Source organism: Electrophorus electricus, chromosome 24 (genome assembly GCF_041902795.1).
Source record: "Electrophorus electricus isolate QZ-2024a chromosome 24, ASM4190279v1, whole genome shotgun sequence".
Taxonomy (NCBI): Eukaryota; Metazoa; Chordata; class Actinopteri; order Gymnotiformes; family Gymnotidae; genus Electrophorus; species Electrophorus electricus.
Window position 1 is genome coordinate 12,503,965 of NC_137520.1, and position 19,084 is coordinate 12,523,048.

General features: G+C 46.0%; 1 protein-coding gene across 6 annotated transcripts in view; it reads left to right on the plus strand.

Moving 5' to 3' along the window:
* The window catches only part of casz1 (castor zinc finger 1), a 155,258-nt gene that overhangs the window by 62,740 nt on the left and 73,434 nt on the right, over positions 1-19,084 (plus strand). For all 6 annotated transcript variants that reach the window (XM_035522419.2, XM_035522418.2, XM_035522415.2 and 3 more), the window contains one exon: positions 4,355-4,404. The gene's annotated coding sequence lies outside the window, so the exon portion shown is untranslated. The remainder of the gene's footprint in view (positions 1-4,354; positions 4,405-19,084) is intronic.

Genomic DNA, 19,084 nt, shown 5'->3' on the forward strand with positions numbered 1-19,084 from the left:
CCACCTATAATCATGAGTAAAGTTTGGATTTTATGGGATTTCCAGATTGGTGCTGTTGGATGTCATAAGAAGTCCTTCCTGAATTTTCCCCTTTTCTCTAATCATCTTAATCGCTATTGTGGCTCATTTTCACGCTCACTCCCCCCCCCCCCCCACTCTCTCTGTTATTACCAGGGAAACGGTGTGATCTTGCCTCACCCACAGTCCTTTATTCCATGTGTCACTTTTTTTTTGTCTCGTAACATGGTTTTGCTCAAAAGTTTTTTCATCAATCAAGCATAAGGCAGAAAAGCGGTTTTGTCACGCCCGGGCCCAGGGTCGTGTGATGCTTGCTTCGCATTAGTGACAGGTCCTCAAAGGGGCCAAAAGGAATATTTTGGGGGGAAAATGGTGGTTTCCATGGAGCCGGCGCTTGTTGTGCGTCGCGCCCCATTCTTCGCCCCCCCACGTGAGCACGGCGTTTCAAAGAGACGGACAACAAAAATTTGGGGTGGGAGGGCAACACAGGGGCATGGAGGTAGCTGCCCTGATCCTGGGCCGGGCCTCTCCAGCAGACAGTGGAGAATAGCACTCAGTGAGAGCAAAAAAGGAGGCCTACCCTGCTCTGTCAGGCTCGGCCTAAGAAGCGCTATTAAGTAAATGTTCGATTTTTCATTGTGCCATGGTGGTTGAATGGAGGCCCAGAGGGGAACACGCAGCGTGTAAAAAAAGGTGGAAGGCCGGGCACCTCCACAGCTCCTGTACTGTGTCATCACGAGCATGTCGTTATTGATGGTCTCTGTGGACTGTGGAAACACAGTTTCTAATTTTGTGTCAGTTAAAAAAAACACAAAACAAAACAAAACAGTCAGGGCATGGTAACAGTGGATTCACCATACATCCAGCGAGAGGGTTGCTATCCCAAAATATAGTGCATCCTTGTTTGAATGGGTTCCTATTTTAGGCTCTATAGTTGCTGGCCCAGTCTGAACAGTATGTGTCATAATGTTGGTGTTTGACAATGAAGTTCATTTAAACGTTTATTTAATCACTGGGAGGGCCTGTTCTGTGCAGTTCACCGATATATCTGCTTTCTCACAACCTACCTTGCTTGTCCTTGTGGTACAGTTCCTAGCTGAACTCGTTTCAGTTGCGCATCTCAAGTGTGCAAGAACGGATGCGGACCCTTTTTACCCCAACTCCCGTTCTTCCTGCAGTCATGTATTCTCCTCTGTTTTGGGATTGGATTGATAAGGGCCAAAGTGCCTCGAGTGTCGCGGCTCCGTTAAACAATTTGCAATCATTTCCATTGCATCACCACTACCCACAATATCAAAGAAGGTTAATGGCGCCGTTCGGCACTCCGCGCCATGGAAATGACGGATTATTGTGTTTTTTAGTGATGAAAAGACTCGGTGTGTTCATTTCTCTGCCTTCCTTCCAGTGTAGCAGTGCCACAATGCCCCTCTGGCTTCATTAAAAGCTACAGTGTGCTCTTGATTGAGTTACTTAACCAATAAGCCTAACCAATAAGGAATAATAATAATAATAATAACCAATAAACCTTCCCTGCCAGGAATGGAAGGCTAGCCTCTAAATGTCAGTTTTTCATGTCTGCAGTCCACTGCTTAATTTCCTTGCCAAAGGGAGTCCAGCCGTACGTGTCAATAATTGGTGAGCTGGTTTGTCTTTCAGATCCTCCACAATCTGCTGCCAGTCTGTGAGTAAAGGTTAAGGGAGGGTTGGGGTATCTTCCTTGATGGCATTTTATCATGCAAGGCATGCCCTGTTTCCTGATGAATATATTAAAATTATTACTGTGCAAACAGACTTTCTAATTACTGACCTGCTTGCCATTGTACTCCGCGCTCTCTGTTCATGTGTTTTTCCTCTCTCTCTCTCTCTCTCTCTCTCTCTCTCTCTCTCTCTCTCTCTCTCTCTCTCTCTCTCCACGCCTTGTTTATTTATCTGCACCAGTGAATACCGAATAGTCAGAGCAATGTCATTTCCATCCACATGAAAATGATTTTGAAAATGCCAATCTTTCCTATTATACACTGTAATTACCGACCTTTTTTTTTTATCATATCTTTAACTGATGGGGAGATCCTCGAGAGGGTAAATATCTCATCGAGCCTTCAGGCGTTGCTTAACTTGAGAAAGGGCTTTTCTGATATGAAGACATTTTAATTTTACAAATGCCCAATAGTTGCAAAACAATGCCTACTGGTTATACTATACATATATGGGATTTCAGCTTTCAGTGAAACTCTATCAAAATGAAACCTGAGCAAACGCGTTATAGGTGTGTCTGCTATGCACTTGAAATATTTGTGAGAATGAGAAATGCCACACTTTCTCATGACTGAAAACTTGGCAAAAGCACCCAACCGATGACCATAAATCTCAGATATGCATTTCGTTAGCCTCCCAATTATGTGTGTGTTCTTGTTACTTTGGGGAAGTATGAGAAATATGAGGTGGCTGCAAACGCTCTCGCATTCCTCGCTATTTTTGATGGCCTTTTGTTTGTCACCTCTCCTGCTGCCCAGCTGGTTCCTCCAGTTAGAAAGCCAAAAAACGTAACAGTTCTACTGAGTCTGTTTTCACGCTCAACACATCTTTGTGGCGTGCTCACAGGCGTGCGCCGAGCGTATTATTAAATTCACCTATTTGCCAGCACATTCCGCCCGCGCGGCGTCACGTGAAGGGGCAGGTCGGTTGTTTACGTTGCGGCGGAGATGTTGCGTGGTGGTTTGATCAGGGGACTCCAGAGTGGCTGCAATTTAGAAAGAGGACACTGCAGCCCCCAACAAAAACAATTAAAGCAAAATGGAAGACAGCCCCCAAGGCTTAAAAATAGAAAATTAGCAGCACATGCTGGAATGCATGGCTCGCCCCAAACTTACTGGGCCTGCATTGTTATGTGTGATCAGATCTGCCAGTTCTTCCTCTAAGCTCCTTGTCACATTTTGACTTAATGAAGTGCAACTTAGAAGGGAATTGGGTTCATCCCGCTAAGTCTCACGATGCTCCCTTGTTGTAGCAAACAGGAGCAGCATGGGACCAAAGCGTTACAGCGCGAGTCGTTATCATTCCGGTCAGTCTGTTTAACACAAAATTAAACAAAGAACTAATTAGTGCCTCATGAATTAATAACTGCACTGTTGCTGAGTAGAAGTTAGGTTGCTGAGGGGAGATATAAAATAAGTAGGGAGAGAAGGTTCGAATTATTATTGCTTTTTTTTTTTTCAATCGCTTGTGCTCTCAAGGTTAGGAAACTTTGTGAGCTGTCACACTCATTCAAGTGCATGTAATGGGAGGTGAGAAAAGGAGAGGCAGGGGGTCAGAATAATACTTCTCTGAGCTCAGGAATACCCAGAAGACAGGGCTGTTCAATAAGGAAGGCATTTCTACATACTGGTTAAAAAAACAAAAAAACAAAACATCTGCATTTAAAAAAAGCCATTTAGTCACACGATGGCATGGTGTGCTTATATGACCCTTTCCTAAGACAGGCAGAGAGGAGCTCCATGAAAGAAAAGCTGATATTTTTAGGCATTTAAACATGTCATTAGATCATATATTTTAAACAAACAAACAAAACAACAACTATGCACCTTAGACCACGTAGTGAAGTGATGTGTAGAAGAGATAAGACTGAACCTGACTGAATATGAACACATCCGAAACGCAGGAAAACGAACAGCTCTGATGGCAAGGGCTTGCATGCCTCCATCGTGGGGTCGCTCTCCTCTCCAGAGCATGCTCAGTTGTGCCCTGCTCTTTCCAAGTGCTCGTATATATCACCAGACGTCCTGGCATGGATGTTTGCTTACGGAGAAATCAGAAGAAAGTGGTCACAGTTGACTTGGCTTTACTGCCTGGTGTAATATGAGTGTCGCACTGGCCTCGGCTAATGCATGCCGCCCAAGGTCATAGCGGCTAATAAAACCCTCCCCTCAATCAGATTTTAGGATTACTGATTCTAAGTAAATTATCATCGGCGAGCTGCAGCAAAATATTTTGCAAAACTGGTTAAGCGGATGGCGCACCTGCTCTCAGGGTCTGGGGTGGGGTGCGAGCCTGCGGAGGGTCGCAGTAGGAGTTACTGGAGAGTCCCGCACGTACAGCCCCCAACACCCCAAGACCCCCCCCCCCCCACACACACACCTTACCTCGCTTGGCTGCTTTATGGCTTCTTTGCTGAGGGACACTCAAATCGCTGCACCTTCGTTGCTGTTTGGCCATTGCCTGCTGAACGTGGGCCCATATGTGGGGTTAATAGTGTGTTTTATGTGGTCACCTATGAATAGATGTTTGCCTTGTAACTAATATGTCTTTTTGTTCTTGCTCTTCTCTCTGTGTTTTGCAGATGAAGTAAGCCTGTGAAGGAGTTACTTGCGCTGTCAGAGAGAGAACAAGGTAGGACAAACAGGACCTCTGAGTAATGACTGTCCTCCCTCACCCCTCATATCCTGTCCACCTCTTCACCTCTCACATCCCCCCACAGGAAAATCAAGTGTCCTCGCTCACCATGCCCGGATCAATGCGGCCAGGGCTGTAAAAATTGACAAATTACTTATTAGTTTCACAACATTTTTTTCCTCTCTTCTGCCTGATTAACTTGCGGGGTGGTGCTAGAATGCTTCCCTTTCCTCTCCATGTGGGCTCCGAGTGAGCTGTGTTTGTCTAGGCGCTGTGCATAGCACCGCGATCCTCTGCATACAACGACATACAGTCCAAGTGTGTAGTGTAAAGAATGGACAGCTTTGTAAGAAGAGCTCAGGCTTGTCTTTAAAAAAAATCTGCCTTAAGTAGTGAAATATCTTGCTTGTTGAATAAGATCAAAGACCCAGATGTGTTCTGTTTGAGTTGCACGTGATGGGGATCAGATAACAATTCCACTGAAGCGGATGCTGCTTCCACTGTTCTCTGGGCGCATCTACGCTGCTGCCACTGGTCTCTGGGCGGAGCTACGCTGCTGGCTCACTGGTCAGGAAAGATCAGGGTGGGGAGTGGTGCCCCGTACTGTCGCATGTCTTAATGGGAGTCTGGGAGTCCAGGAGAGGTGCAGGGATGGGCTGACCACGACTCATGACTCACAGGGCCCGTGTGAGCCTCGGTGCCAGTCTTGTGTGCTGCCAACGTCGGGCAGCTCAGAGGAGCATGTGCACCCCTGGCACTGGTCATGGCCAAAGCACTTCTAAACATCAGCTGATGACACTCGCGTTCGCTGCCCTTGCATGGCTGGAGCGACCCTAGGCGTCTTATGGGGACTCCCCCTGCTTTTGGCCTCTGTCTGGCTGAAGTGATGTTTCTTGGCCTAATAAACAGGACGCTTTAGGAGTCCCTGTTTGCCTTCGCTAAAGAGAGCGTGCCAAGCTAGGCAGTTTGTGCAACCTGACCCAATTCTCCCCTCGCTGCAACCTGAATGGCTGGAGTATAGTTAGCTTAATTGGGTTTTGATATATTTAATTCGGCTAATCAGAAAGCCCAACTGGCTCCAACATGGGGCCTGCATGCCTTTCTCCTTTTTCCACAAAGCTTCCCGGGGACGGGCGGCTACAGAGCGGGAGCCTCCCAGAATGGATTCCCTCTCAAACAGTGGGAAGAAAATTAAACTGCCAAATTTGTTTTCATTGGTTGAGGGCTTCTGTGGGGAGTTGGAAGCTTTTAATTGCACTAGCTGTGAAGAATTGGTCGGGCTGTTTTTAAAACAACAACAACAACAAAAAAAGCAGACAACTCCCTCGCTCAAATGCTCAAAAAAAAGAGAAGAAACAAAAAAGAGACCAGAAGGTCAGATGCAGCGCAGACATCTCGTGGCACATTTTAGAATTGATAACTTCCTTACTTCTTTAGTAATTATATAGACACATCCTAAACCATCAATTAAATCCCATAAAAGAGCTTATTTCCTGTTTCTCAATATGTCATCATTGTAAATCATGACCAGGCGTTAATTTGTCTGTCTATTGTCCCAATAAAGGGAACCGTATTCTGTTATTATATTTCGTTTTTTTATTAAAAGTTTTTGCAAGCTTAGAATAAAACTCTCTCATCCGCTGCTTTGTTTGCTCAGCTCCTATTTTTTCTTTTAGCTTTTTTTTTTCCTTTTTCTTTCTGTTTTTTGGCCTTTGAATTTTTTTTTTTCCAGTGTGTCAGAACAAGCAGAGGCTACATGGGAGCGATGGCCCGTGTGTAAATATTTATGATGTAACATCTCCATGTGAATAGACTTTCCTGCGAGACCATCCATCATGGCCGCCACGTCCTGAAAGACACCCCCCAGCCCCCCGCCTCGTCCTTCGAGCCGGTGTTCGGCAGGAGCTAAGCACGGCGCGCGAGAGCAAAACGCTTGCTTTTCTTTTGAGCGAGGGTCCCCGAGCCGGCGGGACGCTGGAGACGGTGTCCCCTTGCCTTTTCATGGGGCCTTTGCAGACTTCAAAGCCCCATCGGGATCTTTGTCTTGCTGCTGGCCCTGCCAGGTGCCGTGACAGAGACATGTGATGTAGATCAAATTACGGCGGTTGCGCTCGTGAAAAGTGGAATTCTCGGTCCTCACAATGGAAGAGCCCTGCCCGTCACCATGTGCTAACTAGGTGTTTCAGCCTGTTTTCCTGGTGAAAGGATCTAGGTCCAGCTCGCAGAAAGCGTCAGAACTGATTTTCTGTGCATTGACTGGACTGCCACACAGCCCTGTTCTGCTTTAGGGTGTCATTGTGGACGTGTGTTGTATCAGTGCTGAAAGGATTTTGGTAGCAGTCTCATTATTTAGTGTTCCCAACAACAATGACCTGCCGTTCATGTTAACAGCTAAATCGGTCAAAGCACTTCTCTTAGAATCGGAATTAATGAGGCTCTGACTTTGAAAAGCGATATGTTTTCATAGGATCATGGGATCATCTTTAAAAAAAATTCTGATGATATCCCCCCCCCCCCCCCCCCCATCACAAAAAATATTAGCCACAAGCATTAGCATGAGAGCACTCTTGTGCCACACCTGGCCGTGTTGGAGACAGGTGTGGTCTCAGCCTTCTCCTGTCTGGATTGGGTGTATGTCAGCACTCTCCACTTGCACAATCCTGTTCTAGTTGGTGGGAAATTAGGTATTGCAGAGGAGACTCTCAATAGAGCAACATTAGAGTGCCTTTCTGTGCTTTTTATCACAACAGACGGTTGCTAAGATGTAATTATCGCTGTCTCTCTCTGATAGACTGAGCCAGGGACTGAAAAGGTAATATGGATTATCACAATAGTTCTACGGCTCAATACTGCTATCTAACTTTATCCATTTATCTGCAATGATGGGAATCCTTTGTGTTGTGCAGCAATGTAGCATGTATCTAAATAATAAAGGCTATTGTCTCGCCCCTGAAGAGAAGGGATTGTCTTTTTAATTCCACCAGTTTTATTATTGTTAATATTCGCACTGTGATAGCTGTGTGCGCAGTAAACTGAAATATTGAAGCAAAAAAAAAAATATACCTGTAAAAAGAGGGAGAAAAAGAAAAACTGGTCAGACTTGTGTTATGAGGCTTTATACAGACCCTCTTTTCACATGACCATTTTATGTGGCATTTGAGTATCTGTTTCCCATCAAAACAGAAACGTGTCTCTCTCTGCAGTTCACCATTAAGGATGCATATTTGGTCCCTCACTCACTCTCTCTCTCCTCTCCTCACCTCTGGTTCTGTGTGTTTTGTCCGACGGCTGCGTGACTTTGAAGAGTATATATAGAATAGATGACATTTTTTCCCCCTTTCTCTCTGATTTTGAGTGCCTCTTTTCTCTCAGCAGATCCATTCAAGCTTTCAGTACCTCCGCCCCCCCTTTCCCTCTGCTTCTCTCTGCAAGCAGGAGCGTTTTACTTTACTCCTTTGTCATCCTAATTGATTGCATTAACCTTTTGAGTATTGAATTTCCCGTGCATCACGCCGAGCACAATGTGGAATATTATCATAATCCCTCCAAGTAATGGACACAGGGCAATCAACAATGCTTTAGGAAAAGTACATCTTTGAAAGATGGAGCGTCTTATTATTTCCAGTCAAAAGGCTTCCTTGGACTGGCAGGCTTCAAGAAACTTGGACAACAGTTTAAGGTGTTAGGTCTTTCTGTCCTCCAAATAGAGGTCCCTGAGCAGTTTGGAGAGCATTTAACGTGCGAGTCAGGGCTGCGTGTTCAGGGTCACCAGGTCTTGTGAATAGCCTCTTCCTGAAGATCGTGCTACTCTTGCATAGCAAAATAATCTATGACAGTTAGACTCTTGGATTTAACGTCAGATTAGCTTTAGATGCGGAACTTTTGAATGTTCGTGGTGTATTTTCATTGCTTTGCTTGTTCATTTATAAAAGTACAACATTTTGATGAATGGATGTTGTGACTAAACAGCCAGGAGAGTAGCTTTACCAATCAGATACTAGGTGGAGCTTTTGAGGTATTTTGTTTTAGTCGTGTCTTATTATTAATAAAATAAAGCTGTTCAGTGACCACGTTAGCAGAGGGGATGGCCGCGTGCTCGTGGAGTTGGGAGATTGACAGGTCTGCAGTGCTGGGGCGGAGCATTCTTAACTGAATCAGAGCCAGCGAATGAGTGCATTGATATGCTAATGTGCATTTGTGTGGGTGTGGGCGGATGGTCGGGCCACCCGCCCACCTGAAACAGCACCCGCGGGGTTTTTCTACTCTGTCGTAGTCCGAAGGCGCTGGGGTCAGGAGGCAGGGGCCCTATAGGCAAGATTAGCCTGCTACTTACATGGCACTCATTGGACCACGTAATTTAATCTGTTTACCCTCTTTGGGCCGGCCCGCCGGGGTTTAAGGGAGACAAGCCAGTCTGCTTTCCCATATCTCCACTGCTTAGGAAACCCAAACATAGACAAGTTACACAAGTTTCTGCAAAACCTTCTTTTATTGCGTTTTGCTTTTCAGTCACATGCAGATTTCGATAACCGTGTCACATAGGGCTCCAGTCGCATCGTGGAGATGCTGTTTAAACAAAAGCTGCTCTTCGTACGCGAAGTCCTGCACCAGAGAGAAAAACATGATGGATCTGGTGAGCCGTTCTACACATCCACGGCCCGCACTGGTAGTGGGAAGTGACTTACTGAAGTGTCCGCCTCTTCAGGAAGGGCCCTGTGGGCCTGCGCAGTCAGCGCGCAGACACCTGGCTCCTCGTTCCCCATCACTGGCTTTTGTAATTCAGGTTTTATTTAACAAAATCCTGAAAAGCGTAAAAAGTAAAGCATAGATGGTGGAAAAAAGAGCGGCAAACTGACTTTCCAGGTTTTAATGGGAGGGTAAACAACAGTGCAAAGCATAAAATTAATTGATTGTCGAGCAACACAGAGGCTGTGTTATTATGTTTCCCCGGTAACATGAAATTATTGTCTGGTTGCTTAGATGAATGAAAGCAATTCATATGAGCTCTCTCTTTTGTGTGTTTGTGTGTTTGTGTGTGTGTGTGTGTGTGTGTGTGTGTGTATGTATGTATGTATGTATGTATGTGTGTGTGTGTATGTGTGTATGTGTATATATATATATATATATATATATATATATATTATTCTTTTTCTTTTTCCAGCCAGATGTAGAAAATCAATTGAAAGGGACCCTTATGTGCAGACTGGGCTGGCCTATGATCAATAATTATTGTAAGGAGGGATACAGTGTCATGCTTTGATGGGTCCAGGTTAGACATTCAAAGATATTGAATGCTCATGTTTATAGAAAAAGTGTTCAAATGATGAACAGCAGTGCCAATATCTCAGTTTTAGGTAGTGAAAGGTCACAAGGCCCATTTTGCCTTGGCTTCATGCTGAATACACTGCAAGGCAAAATGGGGGATTTGGTTGAACGACTGGTCAAGGTCATTCAGAGACCAAAGCTGTCAGCATGCTCTGCCTCGCCCACGGGTCCCGCGGCCTCATCTGGTACAAACCCCTACCCTTCCTATTCACACATACCAGAGCTCGGGGCCAGCTGCTGGTGTGTATGTGAAGCCCTGGATCGACTAATCCCCACGCCAGCCGAGAAGAGCTGAGAGAGGCAGCACTGTGTAGAGTCCAGCCTGTGTCGTGTAGAATCCTTGTGCACTATGTAGAGTCCAGCCTGTGTCGTGTAGAATCCTTGTGCACTGTGTAGAGTCCAGCCTGTGTCGTGTAGAATCCTTGTGCACGGTGTAGAGTCCAGCCTGTGTCGTGTAGAATCCTTGTGCACTGTGTAGAGTCCAGCCTGTGTCGTGTAGAATCCTTGTGCACGGTGTAGAGTCCAGCCTGTGTCGTGTAGAATCCTTGTGCACTGTGTAGAGTCCAGCCTGTGTCGTGTAGAATCCTTGTGCACTGTGTAGAGTCCAGCCTGTGTCGTGTAGAATCCTTGTGCACTGTGTAGAGTCCAGCCTGTGTCGTGTAGAATCCTTGTGCACTGTGTAGAGTCCAGCCTGTGTCGTGTAGAATCCTTGTGCACGGTGTAGAGTCCAGCCTGTGTCGTGTAGAATCCTTGTGCACTGTGTAGAGTCCAGCCTGTGTCGTGTAGAATCCTTGTGCACGGTGTAGAGTCCAGCCTGTGTCGTGTAGAATCCTTGTGCACTGTGTAGAGTCCAGCCTGTGTCGTGTAGAATCCTTGTGCACGGTGTAGAGTCCAGCCTGTGTCGTGTAGAATCCTTGTGCACGGTGTAGAGTCCAGCCTGTGTCATTGTGCGGTGCGTTCTCTGAGCTGATTCCTGTTCTGACGGCTAGCTGGAAGCGCGAACCATGCGAACAGAGCTGCTTGTGCTGAAGAGGGACCGGGTGAGGCAGAGTGAAACACGGAGAAGTTTTGACGGTGCAGGAGCGAGGGGACTCCAATTCATTACAGGAGTGTCCACCACCTGACAGCGCCTTTCCACATTAATAACTATTACTGGCTAATAAATTGCCGAAAACGGCCTGCGCTGTATTGGTTTTTGTATATTTTAGCACGCTGTCAAACACACAGCAGGAGAGGCAGGGGGAACCAGGAGGTCCCATTGGTGTCTGCTCCGGGGGGGCTGCTGATGCTCCCATCTCAGCCGGATCCGCAGGAGCAGCCCCTGACCCGTTCAGCCCGGCGCTGGCATTTTCAACATTTGTTTAAGCAACTGACACTTGGTGTCATATTTCTTCCCTTTGCCCAAACCGGCTGTCAGCTATTGCGGACTCAGACTCTCTTCTTGTAGCTGGAAGGTCGGGTCTAACACAAACAACAGGGCAGGAGTTGGTCTTGAACGTAAAAGCACGTTTCTTGCACTTTGTAAATTCTTGTACTTTGCTGCTTGTTTGATTTGCTTCTCCCAAGCCTGACGGTGACCTTTGTAACTTTGTTCAAACTAAATATGGTTTCTTCCTATCTTTTCCTCCATCTTCCTCTCCACTAGTTCCCTCCCTCTGACTGTCTGTTTTCCTTTTTATTTTGGCGTACTCTCACTCCATCATGCGTCTGAGTCCTCTCGAAAGACGGATATAGAAGCAGCCCTTATTGATCTAATCTGGTTATTGCTTGCCATTTTCAACAGTCCCATTAAAGCTCCTCCTCCTCTCTGCTGCTCCCGCCCTCTTCTCTGCAGTCATATTGAAAGCTCCTCCCCCTCCCCGCTGTCCCCGCCCACCTCTCTGTGTTTGGCACCTCCTTCTGTCGGCCTCACCAACGTGGTAGTTCAAAGACCTGGTGATCCAGTCTGGTGTTCTATGGAAACTCTGAGGGAGAGACGAAGGTTTCGGGATGCTGTCCTGGCCTGCCCTCTAAAGACGATCAGACCTGAAAGTTTTGTCGTTTTCCAACTCCAGCTTTGCGTCGACCCCTCCATCTATTCATCATGATTAGACTGGATTTCCTCTGTCTTTGCTTGTATCGCTTGTGTTTTGGGCCGGTCTGACGTGTCCAGAGTCAGCCTGTGCACAAGGAGCACTGCCACCCTACTGCAAAAAAGTCATGCCACACCATTTGCCACTCTGATTCAAGCTCTAAAATTAAACAATATAAATAGATATAATCAAACAATTACATTTATCATAATTTTGCAGTTATACCTTAGATTAAATGAAAAATTCTGCATGTGCGTTTTAAACTAATGTGCACTCAGATTAGATTGCTCTTTGTTCCTCTGACTGGCTCAGCAAGAATTACACACGGTTCTGACTAACAGTTTTATTGGCTAAGGAACATTCTGTGAAAAATACTCTGACTCCATTTTTAAATCTTGTAGACTATTCCACCACTCTATCTCTGTCAACTTGCTGGTTAGATCAGTCTCATGATATAGCATGACCTCGAGCGTGTAATTTACGTAATTGTTAGGTGCAAAATACATTTTTTTACGTTTCTGTATTAAAAAGAGTTATTCCCAATCTAGTTTAGTGCACCGTCACTACAGATCCATTTGTCATCCATTTAGAGCCTAGCAAGAATTAACCGCAGTTCCAACATGTCATTCTTGAGACGTATATTAGTCCTCTACAATTTAGCCAGAATTGATGCAACACAATTCATGTTTCATGTTGATTTTAACAATTAAAGGTACAATTATAGGTACTGTGGGTACTAGGAACTACAGAGCAAACATGATGCCAGTACAGTAGTCATTATATGCCCATTAATTTTACAAGTCAGAACCATATATTCTGCAAATGCACCTTGGCTTCAATAAGTAATCAGGTGGTACCATCCTTTATTGTACTCATACTGCCCCTCTGCCGCTCCACGTGTAAAGTCCTGGACATGCCACTCACTGCCTGTGCTGTGGATCAGGTAGCGCTGTGTCTGTGAGTGGCCAGAGGGGGCAGTGGAGAGCGCAGCAGAGCTTGCTGAGCGCTGGCTCTGTGCAGTGACCGAGTCCCCTTCACACTGGCGTCTGCCTGTAAATTTTGTGCTGCCCTTGCTGTTCAGCCAATTACACCAAAAGAGCTTTAGCTGTGTCCCCCCCACAACACCACACCCCAGTCTGCATTTATTTATTTATTTCACAGACGAATGCAAAGCATCTATGAAGGTTGAAAAATGTGCTGAATTTCATAAGGCTCTTAACTTTTTTTCTCTCCTCTTTAGCTACACCAGAGTTGATCAATAGATGTCAGCTCTGCTTGCTTTGTGACGCAGACACTCGCACAATGTGAATCGACTCTGCAATCCTTTCCTTTTTTTTTAATACAAATTCAGATACGTCCTTGATGTTATTGCGCTTCTTACTGCGTGGTTAGGAAAAAAAAAGGCTTTGGTGCCAAAGGGTGAAATGGAGAAGCGTATAGTGTCAACACGAGAAGAGGAGAGTTCAGAGTCAGGGGGAACAGGCTGTTTTGCTCAAAACAGCAGGGCTAATAATGCTATTCTAGTGTATGACTGCATGTGTCAAAATGGCCCCATGCCGGAGTCTGGTTACAAGAACTGGGTCGGGAGACTTTTAACGGTCGAGTGGTTTATAAAAAGCATATTGACAGTAAGGAGAATGATCAGAGCAGTGGTGGTGATCTCACATCTCACTGTTGATCTCTCTGTGGTCTCTCTGTGGACTGGTCTCTCTACCTCACCCTGTTCAGACCGCACCTGGGCCTCATTCCTGTTACATATCTAACAATTGCTCTAAAAAGCCCTCTTGCCCAGTGGAGGGTAGTATATTACCTCTTAAAAAGCTGCTTTTGTGATCTGCCGTATTAACAAGGCTCTTTATGTGGTCTTTTATGTAGAATCTCCCTTCTCCCCTCAGCACTGTAATCTGAGCATTGTTTATTCTCCAGCTCTTCGCTGGAGTCCGTGCCACGCTACGCACCGCGCATCCTGTGGAGTCAAGTCCGTGTTACTCGAATGCATACAGTACATAACCCTGCGTTTGTGGATCCTACGAGGCGCTATCGATAGAACACAGGACGTGGCCGAGCAGCGCACAGCACTCGTAGGGTTCCGTAAGCTTGCACTCTGCCGAGGCAGCAGTGGTTGGCAGGCTCTGAGATGGATCACACAGTTTTGTTCCCCTTTGTCGTGGCTCCGAGACACGGCTGACCCTGGTTAGCAGGTCCAGACTTCACTTCCTAGAGGCCGTGGGAGAGAATGGTATGGCCAGAGTTCTCAGATGCCCGAGAGGATGTTAGAGGAGCTGGCAAGGTTGGATTGACATGTTAGTGTAGATTTGAAGGAAACGGGCAGCTGCCATTCATTCTAAAATATAAAAACAACAGCAGCAGAAAGCTGACCCAACACAAACTTTTTGTGGGGGCTTAAAGTTGAGTGCTAGACGTAACAAAGGCAATATAAAAAGTTAAAACCATTAAAGAGTCATGCTACATTTTTATTATGTCTTTGCTGTATCCTGTATTAGAATGGCGGTTTGATAAAGATGCCTCAGTGTTGAATTTTTGAAGAGCACAGTGGAAGTGACCAGATGAGCCAAGCAGAGTGGAGAGCAAGCGGAGCAGCAAGGAGGAGCTGAGCAGCTAGAGCTCATCACGTCGGCATGAGATGTACGTGAGCCCCGAGGGCGTGGTGGAGCTTGCACAGGTGGCAATAATGTCTGTGCGTCTCACCGGGCCGCCTGCGTGTCTCAATGGGCCTCCAGCTCCAGTGAACGGACCACGTGTCTCACTAGGCCAGCAGTGCATCTCGCTGGGCCGACCGCACGTCTCACTGGGCCAGCAGTGCGTCTCACTGGGCCAGCAGTGCGTCTCACTGGGCCGACCACGTGTCTCAATGACTGATCGCGCGTCTCACTGAGCTGACCACACGTCTCACTGGGCCACCTGCAACATGCCGTCTGCATTTCACGCTTAACGCACCTCTGCATCCATAGTAGGATTAGTGGGAAATCCCCTGAGTTTTTTCAACCCATTGACAAATATCAGATTTGTCTCTAAAAATGAGCTTCGTCCATTCCTCCTGCCATATGACACACAGGAAAGATTATCTTTAATACCCATCCAGCTTGAGTATGGAAAAAAGCAGATTAAAGTTTCAGTTTAGTTATATTTACCGAGCCACTTCCAGTAGAGCTGTGGCTCTCCTTCAGACGGAGCCTCCCAGAAGGGGCCCTTTAAACTTCAGCTTGGAGAGGGAGATGTGTGTCTAGAAAACACTTAACAGCAGTATTTATCTTATTCATCATTGCCCAATCCGGTGTCTGAAGGTTGTCTTTTTAGTACATGGCTTTTAAACAAACACAGGGAGTAGTTAAAGAGCGTTAAGCGAACAATGGCAGCAGGTGTCCTTACAGCCGCTGCTTTGTAGTCGTGGCAGGCCGCTGTGCCGTTGTTTTAGTCCTCCATTGGCCTGTAGCAGGGGGTGGCTGGGAAACGGTCGCCGTGGGCGACCCGAGACCCCACCACTCTCCCATTGTGAGCACTTTTGTGTAAAGGTAGCAGCAGCGTTTGATCTCAGCTGCTGTTGGTATAGAGGAGCCCCCCCCCCCCCCCCCGGGCCACATCGGCAACACGGAACACAACCGACCGTAAAGTCTTACTCATCCGGTGCAACACCGTTGTTAGGGAAATGGCTGAAGGAATTGCTTTATTCTTAGACTGTGGAATCTGACATATTCCTTTCGTGAGTGCTGTAAGTTGATATCATACAATAATACCAAATGCATAAATAAGCTTGGTCATTTATAGGAGACCTTTTTTGGGAGACTTTGAGATCACTTTACATCCCGTTAAGGGCCTTCTGCTCAACTTCAACATTTTGATACTTTTATGTGACTTAGGCAAAGACACATTACCGAATCTGCCCGCGAGATGGATTTCATAAGAGAAATAATTTGATGTCCAATGAGGCAAGTTACGGTGCTGCTGTTCATGTCCGCATGACTACACTTGCACAGCTGTCTGCAGTAACGGGCGTCGGAGATTACGGCGCGGGAGGACGGGTGCACCTCAAGCTTATGCTAAATCAGTATGTTCCCTGTCCTCTTTTAATTAACATGGTCCTAATCACGCTGTGGAGGGAGTGTTGCGGGCCCACGATGCACCTGCACTTGGGACGCTGGCTCCCAGCTCCCTTGCAGGACCTCCTCTGTACCCAGAGGTTGCCTCCTCAACACAGGAGCCCATAAATGAAATTAAGGTGTCAATTAGTCAATTACGGCGTAATAACTCGGAGGGCAGACGTTTAGAGGCCGAGCGCACCTCAGCTAAGTTCATTTCCTCTGGTCCAGGAGTCTGTGTTTGGCACACGTCACTCCGCCCAGAGCAGCTGAATAAGGCCTCTGCCTCACTAATTCTATTTACCACGCCATATCTTTTTGGATCAACAATTTCCTTTCGAGGTTTATGTTATTTTTTTTTTTAAATTTTTTTCCAGATGCAAGGATGCAATTTTTTCTTCCTCAATTTGGCTTCAGAGAATTTTATAATATAGTAATTAAAATCTTTGATAGGCTCTAGAAATTGCATCTAATTGAATTTAATGGGGAGATGAATTTCAATTTTATTTGATTACCAGGACCCCTGGCATAGGTATTTATGGAAAAAAACTGTACAAAAATATGCTGTGTGGGCTAAGATGACATAATAAAATTAGAGGTAATCGGATTTCTCCGTCATGAATTTCGCTCTAATTTCACTATAATTTTCCATTAGATAGCTGGTTTACAAATATTTGCTCATCTATGATGGGAGAAGCTATCTGTCTAAAATGATTATGGTCAGGGCCTTCAGAAATGTGCCCCTTTCTCTCTTTGTTTTAAAACCAGATTGCGTAGGGCCAAAATTAGGAAGATTACATTAGCACTGTCTGCATCCGGGGGAGATACTGAAACATAATGATTAGACTTGCGGGATGAAAGCAGTGTCAAGAAAAAAGGGGTTTGACAGTAAATAATGTTTTCTGAAGTGAAGCAAAGGTTTCACCGTCGCGCTGGAATGATGCTTATCTGGCTGTGTTGGCAGACAGCATGCGCACGTGTGTAGTGTGTACCATGCACATACGTGTGCTGCTGCCTGCTGTACCATCTAAAAACTGATAAAACTAATTTGATCACGACATTTCCGCTTTTAAGATCTTGACCACCAGTAATCAGAACAATGGCCAATTAGTGTGATGTGTTCCAGCTGCCACGGATGGATTTATTCTTAAGTTTAGTATGTAACACATTCACTACAAGAACAACAAAACCAAGACACGTGCGCACACACACACACAAACACACACACACACAAACGCACACAAACACACACACACACACACACACACACACACACACACACACACACACACACACACACACACACACACACACACACACACACAAACAGAGACACACACACACACACACACACACACACACACACACACACACACACACACACACACACACACACACACACACACAAAGCTATAGCTCCACCACACTCCAGTGTTGTCACTTTCAGTTATCTATCAATGTTTTTCACTGAAACTTGAGAAAAGTGGCTAAGTGGGGAAAAAAAGAATCCAGCTTTATTTTTCATAGTGAAAACGATCTCCACAGGTGAAGTGTTTTCAGTCCAGAGGGACGATGCTGCCGCTCTGCTGTGTTCGCCTCTATTGCTGCCCTTGTCTTGGTCCTTTGGAGCGTTCCTCTCAGATGCCCACTACCCATGTGCTGTCCCACTGGCTGCGGCAGTGAGAGGGTTCAAACACAATCCAACTCCCAGCAAAGGTCAGATTTCTCACTCCGCGTGTCCCCAGGCCCCGGGCACAAAAGCCCCGCGATTCACATCTTTCAACTGGGCCCTGGCTTTTGTCCTAGCGGAGCGAGGCACTCGGTGCGGGCGGCCATCAGACCAGCCCCTCCCAGAGTGCGCGGTCAGGGGCGGCTAAACGTCTGGCCCCCGCGTCCCTTTGACTGATGTGGCCTGCCATGTCACAGCACCCCCCCACTTCATCCTGCCCCCATGCCCCGAGCATACCATCATAATAGACCACATCAGACGCCATTCAGCTCCTCTCCAAAAAACAGAGATGGCAGCAGACAAAAGAAGAAGAAGAAGAAGAAGAAGAAGAAGAAGAAAACAAGCCTACCTCTGCTTGTCAGAGCGTACGGAACACTCAACTCGCTGAGTTCGGCCCGGCTGCCTCAGAATTTCAGAGACGCTATTTTTCGGTAAGGAGTTGTACAGTTTACAGGGACGGCAATATTATGTGTGTGATTCCTTACTCACGTTCAAACACGTCCCCTGTCCCATTTCTTGTTAAAAAAAAACTTTTTGGACAGTTGATTTGCATTCTAAAAACTTATTTCCCTCCAAACTAAATTCTAAAAAAATTCTAATTAGCGGTATGCAATATGGGTGGCTGCATCATGAGATGGCTTTAAGCTTTTGTTTCCAAAGTTATACAAGGCTAACAGGCATCATGGCTTCTTGTGCTGGGTCTGAGAGATGTTGCATGACTGACGTGGACTCGCCCCTCTATAGGGCTTTAAGGTGGGAACGTGGTACCCATTGTTTGATTATGACTCACGGTGTTAATTACTGAATCAACCAAAACCTGTTTTCTACACACTGGATTTCAGAGAGCAGTTAGCAAACAGGAACTAGGTATTGACTCATTTCGCAGAAATATGAGCCATTACCTAAATATGCATTTCCCCTTTCTGAAAGCTGCTTTACTTTTCACAGTACTTTTGCCTTATTTTGTTGTTTTTTTTAGGTAGTTGTGTTATGGTCAACAGCAGAACTCCCGCCGTACTTCCTGCCCAGTGGTTTTGTCTGCTTTGTTTCATTTACTCTGTTCGCATAGTGTGTCATTGTGTCCAGAAATGAAAATGAATCTATTTTCTCTTTGCGGAATTATGCTAATATAGGTAATATGTTGAAAATGTCTGAGAGCACTTTGCATGCCACGACGGAAGAAACTGCCAGGCAAATAAGGGCCTTGTCTTATAAAGTATTCATCGCCACCTGGTAACGGCCACCGTTTATCATTTCACCTGAAATTACAATGAAAACTGATATGTTATCAGAGAGAGAGAGCGAGAAGGGGAAGAGTGCTAAGAAAGAGGGGGAGGGGAGAGGGAGGGGCCGACAGAGGGTGAGTGATGGGCGAGGGGGATGGTTGGGGTGGAGTGTTTTTTTTTTTTTGTTTTGTTTTTTTTCTCCTTCTCATAATTTACAACCAACTGTTC